This window comes from Erythrolamprus reginae, chromosome 2 (genome assembly GCF_031021105.1).
Source record: "Erythrolamprus reginae isolate rEryReg1 chromosome 2, rEryReg1.hap1, whole genome shotgun sequence".
NCBI lineage: Eukaryota > Metazoa > Chordata > Lepidosauria > Squamata > Dipsadidae > Erythrolamprus > Erythrolamprus reginae.
Window position 1 is genome coordinate 107,519,225 of NC_091951.1, and position 6,726 is coordinate 107,525,950.

The following is a 6,726-nucleotide window of genomic DNA, read 5'->3' on the forward strand; positions in this document are numbered from 1 at the left end:
CCCACCCCCAGAGTAATGGACGGGCAAATGGACATGTCCTTGGAAGGCAGAACCCAAAGCCACTCCATCTTGTCAGGGTAAAGTCCGAGCTTGCTAACACCCATCCAGACCCTAACAGCCTCCAGACACATTACTTCTATTGCTTCACCGAGTGGACACAGGGTGAATTTGTATATCTGAGTGTTGTCAGTATACTGATGGTAACTCACCCTGTGCCCTCGGATGATCTCACCCAGCAGTTTCATGTAGATATTAAACAGCAGAGGGGAGAGGACTGATCCCTGTGGAACCCTACAAGGGAGGGAACTAGGAGTTGACCTCTGACCCCCTGCCAACACCGACTGCAACTGACCAGAGAGGTAGGAGGTGAATCACTGTAAAACAGTGCCTCCTAACCTCTCCAGCTGGCGCAGAAGAATACCATGGTCGATGATATCGAAAGTCACTGAGAAGTCAAGAAGCACTAAGATAAAGGATAAATCCCTATCCCGGGCTTTCCAGAGATCCAACAGCATGGCCAAAGCAGTTTCGACAGGACAATAGTTGTTAAGTACAGCTGGATCCAAGGAAGGTTTTTTGAGGAGGGGGTGCACAACTGCCTCCTTGCAGGGAGCCAGAAAGGACCCCTCCCTCAAAGGAGCATTGACAATCTCCTGGACCCAGCTCCTTGTCACTTCCCTGCTGGCCAAAACCAGCCAGGAGGGACACGGGTCCAATAAATAGGTGGCCTTGTCCACTTCAGTAGGCGTTACCAGGTCAAACTCCTCCCACACAACAGGACTAAGACAAACCCCTGTCACCTCGACTGACTCTGCATTCCAGTTGGGGTCAAAGTCAGTCTGGATCTGGGCAATTTTATCTGTGAAAAACTTATTAAACCCTGCAAGTATTCATTGATACACCCACCCACCCCGATTTAGGAGGGGCAGCTCGGTGGGATTCCACAGATGCAATCAAGACGATATGATAGGCGCATCTTGTCAACCTGAGCGCCACTTTATAAGTCTCCACATGAGCTCTTACAAGTGTTCAGTTAGATTCAGATATAATAATAATAATAATGATGATGATAATAATAATGATAATAATAATAATAATTACACATTTATAATAATTTTTTAAAATAATAATTTATTAGATTTGTATGCCGCCCCTCTCCGAAGACTCGGGGCGACTCACAACAATAATAAAACAGTGTGACAATGTAAATGTTACTTTTCCTCCAATGCTTCTCTAGGCATCTCTTCTGCCGTTTCATCCGCCGGAGTTCCTCAATGAACTAAGGAGATCTCCAGGGTCTACTGTCACAGGGAGATCACAAAGGCGCAATCCAGTCTAGAGCCCCTACTGCTACCGTTTTCCAGGCCGCAGCAAGGGACTCTGCCAAACTGTGTACAAGCGAATCCATAAAAGCCCAAGCACACTCTGAAACCCCTCCAGATCCATCAGACGCCTGGGACGGAACCACCTAATCCCAAAAATCCCAGTTCTTGTGAGTTTTTCCCTTTATCCCCTTTCTCTTACTTTTTTCCTTTTCTTTTTTTTTTTAATACACACAAATTCTTTTTTTCTGAATTCATTTTCTTACTTTTAAGTACAGTATGTCATTTGTGGAACTCTCCTCACAATCCCGCCTAATCTCTTCTCCCTGTTATCTCTTCTAACTTTTGATCAATTCTTTTTAGGTGATACTCTCCTTCTCTACTATTTTTTTTGTCACTGTAAATCCCAGTGTAATTATTTATCTGTTTTTTATCATCAGTCCTTTTCCCTCAATGTACTTTCCTTATTCTTCATTTTTATTTTCCACAAGTTCTGTATATTCCATCTTCATTTCTGCTTCCTTATTACCTATAATTTCCAAGAGACAAGTTTTTATATCTTCATGAATATATTTTGATAACCCAATTAATTCTTTGTATGCACACTCTTCCATCTTTAAATATCTCTTAATTAAAGCTTAAATCCATATACCGTATTTTGGAGTATAAGACGCACCTTTTCCTCCCTAAAAGAGGCCGATAATTTGGGTGTGTCTTATACTCTGAATGTAGCTGTTTTTTCCCCCCAGCCCTAAATAGCTGCTCTTTCCAGCTCTTACCTTGCAGGCTCTTTCATTGTTTCTGTGAATAATGTTTTCCAAGCCCTAAGTCTTTGTAGGGTTTTTTTTTTCATTGCTTTACTTGCTCCGAATGTTTCTTTCCAGCCAGGTGTTAACAATGTTCCTAGTTCTTACCAGCTTGCAAACTCTTTCATTGTTACTCTCTGAAAAGAATGTTTTCCAAGCCTTAAGTCTTTGCAGGGGTTTTTTGCATTGTTTACTTGCTCTAAATGTTTCTTTCCAGGTGCTAATGATGTCCCCAGCTCTTACTGGCTTGCAAGCTCTTTCATTGTTACTCTCTCCGAATAAAGTTTTTAAAAGCCCTAACCAGGGGATAAAATAATGTGCTGAAGCTGACCAGACTAAGGACACTAGCCAGATGAATACCTGGTAAGCAGATTCTTTTCCCTATTTTTCTCCCCCAAAATTAAGGTGTGTCTTATACTCTTTATGTTTCAGTATTCTGGTATCAGCTTTTAATATATTTCATTCCAGTTCACAGTCTTAGTATCTTCCTTCTCATGATGTCAGGACCAAACACCGTAGCATAGCATACACTCCTTTCAGATTCTCAGAGTTTCAAGGATATCTTTTCTTGTAAAAAAAATTAATCCTCACAACTGTCAACCAATTTTCCTTTTTCTCTCTCTTTCCACAAGTTATTGCAATATTTCCTCCAACCAGCAGATGGCATTACAGGATTTTCAATACAATGAACTGATTATTTCTCAAAATTCTCCAAATTGTTTTAAATCCACATATGGGATATTTTCTTCAAAGTCTTCATTTTTTTTCAGTCTCTTTAACTTCCTCCACGTCCAATTATAAAACCATCCTCAAACTTCTTGGGCTTTTACCCTCTATTCATTTAACACTCTCTGATATTTCCAATTGCTAGATAGCCGCTAGCTCTAATGTGGGACATCTTTCAGTCTCTCTTTAAATTTCTTCTGTTTATCTTTAAATTGGCCAAACACTCACCCAACTTCAACAATTCTTTACATCTCTCCTGCTCCAATGCTTAGATCTTGTCACCCAGGTAATCCACAATCTCTCTCTTCCAATCGTTCCGATCATGGCTGTCCCAGCTAATGGCAACAGTAGCTGCTGGTAGAGAGGCTGCTGTCAGATCTCTGGAGGATTTGCAAGTCCCCCCAGACCATTGACCAGTACCTCCCTTCTTCAGCACCCCTCAAGGGCAGTTCCAGTCTGGTTCCAATCCGCAGGTCCCCAAGCAGCTGAGATTTGAGGTTTCCCACGGACCATAGGAAACACCTGTAGCGCTGCGATGTTGGCCACATCCCCAGTCCAGACTGCCTGATTCTCAACCAGGTAGCTGCATGGTACCTGGTTGACCCACTTCCCCCCAAGATTTGGCTAAACCGGTCCATTCAATTACGTAGCAGATATTGGGAGGTTTCTTCCCTTTTCCTTCCAATGAGACATCTCCACTAGCTCGCTTCCCTTCCCAAATACCTACGCTTTCCCCTCCCCTCTTTCTATCGCAGCTTAGAGCAAGCAAGCAGCATGGAGGCTGACAGTCTTTTTTCCTTGCTCTTTTCTCTGTGTGGGGCCCACATCAGTGTTTTAAAGTAATTTTTATCAAACTGGGCAAATTTATAACGATATGTGGACTTCAATTATTTCCCCTGCCAGCAGGATTCTGGTGAATTGAAGTCCACACATCTTAAAAGATGCCTAATTTGAAAAACACTGGTACCTAGGGGATGGATAGAGTTATATAAAGAAGAGTTGCTGGAACTGGGTATGTCTGGTTTGATGAAAAGAAGGAACTAGGGGTGACATCATAGCAGTGCTCCGATATCTCAGGGGTTGCCACGAAGAAGAGAAAGTCAGGCTATTCTCCAAAGCACCTGAGGGTAGGACAAGAAACAATCGGTGAAAACTAATCAAGGAGAGAAGCAACTTAGAACTAAGGAGAAATTTCCTGATCAATTAATCAGTGAAACGACTTTTCTCCAGAAAAGTCCGTCATCCCTGTAGGTTTTTAAGAAGGGACCGCACTTGTCTGAAATGGTGTAGGGAAGGGGTAGAAAAAGTTGGCTCTTCTACGACTTGTGGACTTCAACTCCCAGAATTCCTGAGCCAGTCATGCTAGCTCAGGAATTCTGGGAGTTGAAGTCCACAAGCTATAGAAGAGCCAACTTTGCCTATCCCTGGTGCAGGGGGTTGAGCTAGAAGATTTCCAAATTCCCTTCCAATTCTATTTTGATTGAATGCTATATAGATTACTAGGCAGGGGTTGCCACTCCAGCTGCTACCAATGTGCTGCACACACAGCTCTGCATCTCTGGCATGCACGTGCGTGCATCCAAGTGAATTTTTGTTTCTGCGCATGCACAGGAAGCAAAATCTTGCGAGGGGATATGCATGCCTGCAAGATTTTGGCAATTTTTTTGCTTCCGTGCATGTGCAGAAACAAAAAATGCCAAAATCTCGCATGCATGTGTGTCCCCTTGTGAGATTTTGCTTCCTACGCATGCGCAGAAGCAAAATCTTGCTCGGACAGATGCGCATGCACACTAGAGATGTGGGAGCTGCGCATGCAGCTCAATTTTTACTACCAGTACAATAGCGTCAACCATACTGGTAGGTTCCAGAAAGCCTATGAGGGGATGGAGGAGGGCATTTTTACCCTCCCCTGGCTCCAGGGAAGTCTCTGGAGCCTGGGGAGGGTGAAACACGAGCCTAGTGGGACCACCAGAAGTTGGGAAACAGTCTGTTTCTGGCCTCCAGAGGACCTTTGGGGGGGGAGCTGTTTTGGCCCGCCCCAGGCATTGAATTATGGGTGTGGGCACTCGTGCATGCTCTTTCGGCACCCGAGAAAAAAAAAGGTTTGCCATCACTGCTTTATAATAATGTGTCCTTTATAATAATGTGTCCTTTATAATAATGTGACGCATTACTGACAGTTCTTTCACTACGGTATTTTCTTTCAGAAAAATATTATGGTACCTCCTCGTGCTACATACAAGGATGTCAAAGCAGAAAAGACTAGTATATAAAATTCCTTTTAAACTGGAAGTAGTAAAATATGCTGAGGAACATGGAAACAGAGCAGCGGAGAGACATTTTGGCTCACCTCCAACTGAAAAAATGATAAGAGAATGGAGGAAACAGGTGGATCGGCTGCAAAAAGTTGATAAAAGTAAGCACACTTTTCGTGGGCATGCTGCAAAGTGGCCACAGTTAGATGTGGCCTTGAAAGAATGGATTACGTGTCACCGGAATAATAGCTTCTCAGTTTCTGCAAAAATGGTATTATATGAAGCCAAACGCATTGCTGTAGAGAAAGGCATTCAGGATTTTACTGGATCACCATCGTGGTGCTACAGATTTATGAAGCGATGTGGCCTTGCTATGCGCACCAAAACAAGGATTGCGCAAAAAATGCCAAAAGAATATGAATCTAAGATTCTGTCTTTTCATAAATTTGTAATTGATGCTAGAAAGAAAAATGATTTTGAAATTGGCCATATTGGGAATATGGATGAAGTCCTGCTAACCTTTGATGTGCCATCTAATAAGACTGTTGAACTGAAAGGTGCCAAAACCATAACCATGAAAACCTCAGGGCATGAGAAAACACATTATACGGTTGTGTTGTCCTGCTGTGCAGACGGCACCAAATTGCCCCCAATGTTAATTTTCAAAAGGAGCAACCTTCCAAAAGACGTGATTCCACAAGGAGTTGTTGTGCATGTTCATGAGAAAGGTCGGATGGACGAAAATGGAACGAGTCTATGGGTTGAAAAAGTGTGGTCCAAACGTCCTGGAGGGCTTCTGAAAAAACCTGCTTTATTAGTCCTCAGCCAGTTTAGAGCACATATTAGCGAAACTACAAAAAAGAGCTTTAAAGAAGTGAAGACTCATCTAGCTGTAATACCTGGGGGTCTTACCAGCCAGTTGCAACCTCTTGACGTTTCCATCAATAAACCTTTTAAACTCTTTATGCGAGAAGAATGGAAAAAATGGATGGCTGCTAGTAATCATGATCTGACACCTACTGGACGAATGAAGAGGCCCACTATCACTCAAGTTTGTGAAATGGTTAAAACATCATGGCACTCTGTGAAGGACGAAATCGTTGCACGGTCATTCAAAAAATGTGGCATTAGCAATGCTTTAGATGGAACTGAAGATGATATCTTATATGAAGATAGCGAAGAAAGTGATGTAAGTGATTGTGAGCAACTGAGCTTCATAAATTCTAACACTAGTAATGATGAGTTCTTGGGGTTTCTAAAAAAGTAAAAGAGTATTTGAACCTTAAATTCTCTCATTTGTTAATGACAGTAATAATATATGGTTCTTAATACCGTTGTCCACTTTACATGGTTGAAATATTCTCCTATATTTTATTAAATATATTAGTACACCATTTGGTTCAGAATATTTTTTTTCCTCTTCTAAACCTGTTGGTCAGCTGGTCACGGATCCCGAGGACCGAGAGATGGTTGTGGCCTGGTACCATAGGCCCGTGTACCTGGCACCCAAGTGGGAGCGAGGGAATCAGAGAAGATGTGGTGTCAGAAACTGAAAGCCAACCAGGGCTGGCTAAGGTGTACATGAGTGATTCAGGAGAAGCCTCTTCTTGATGCTAG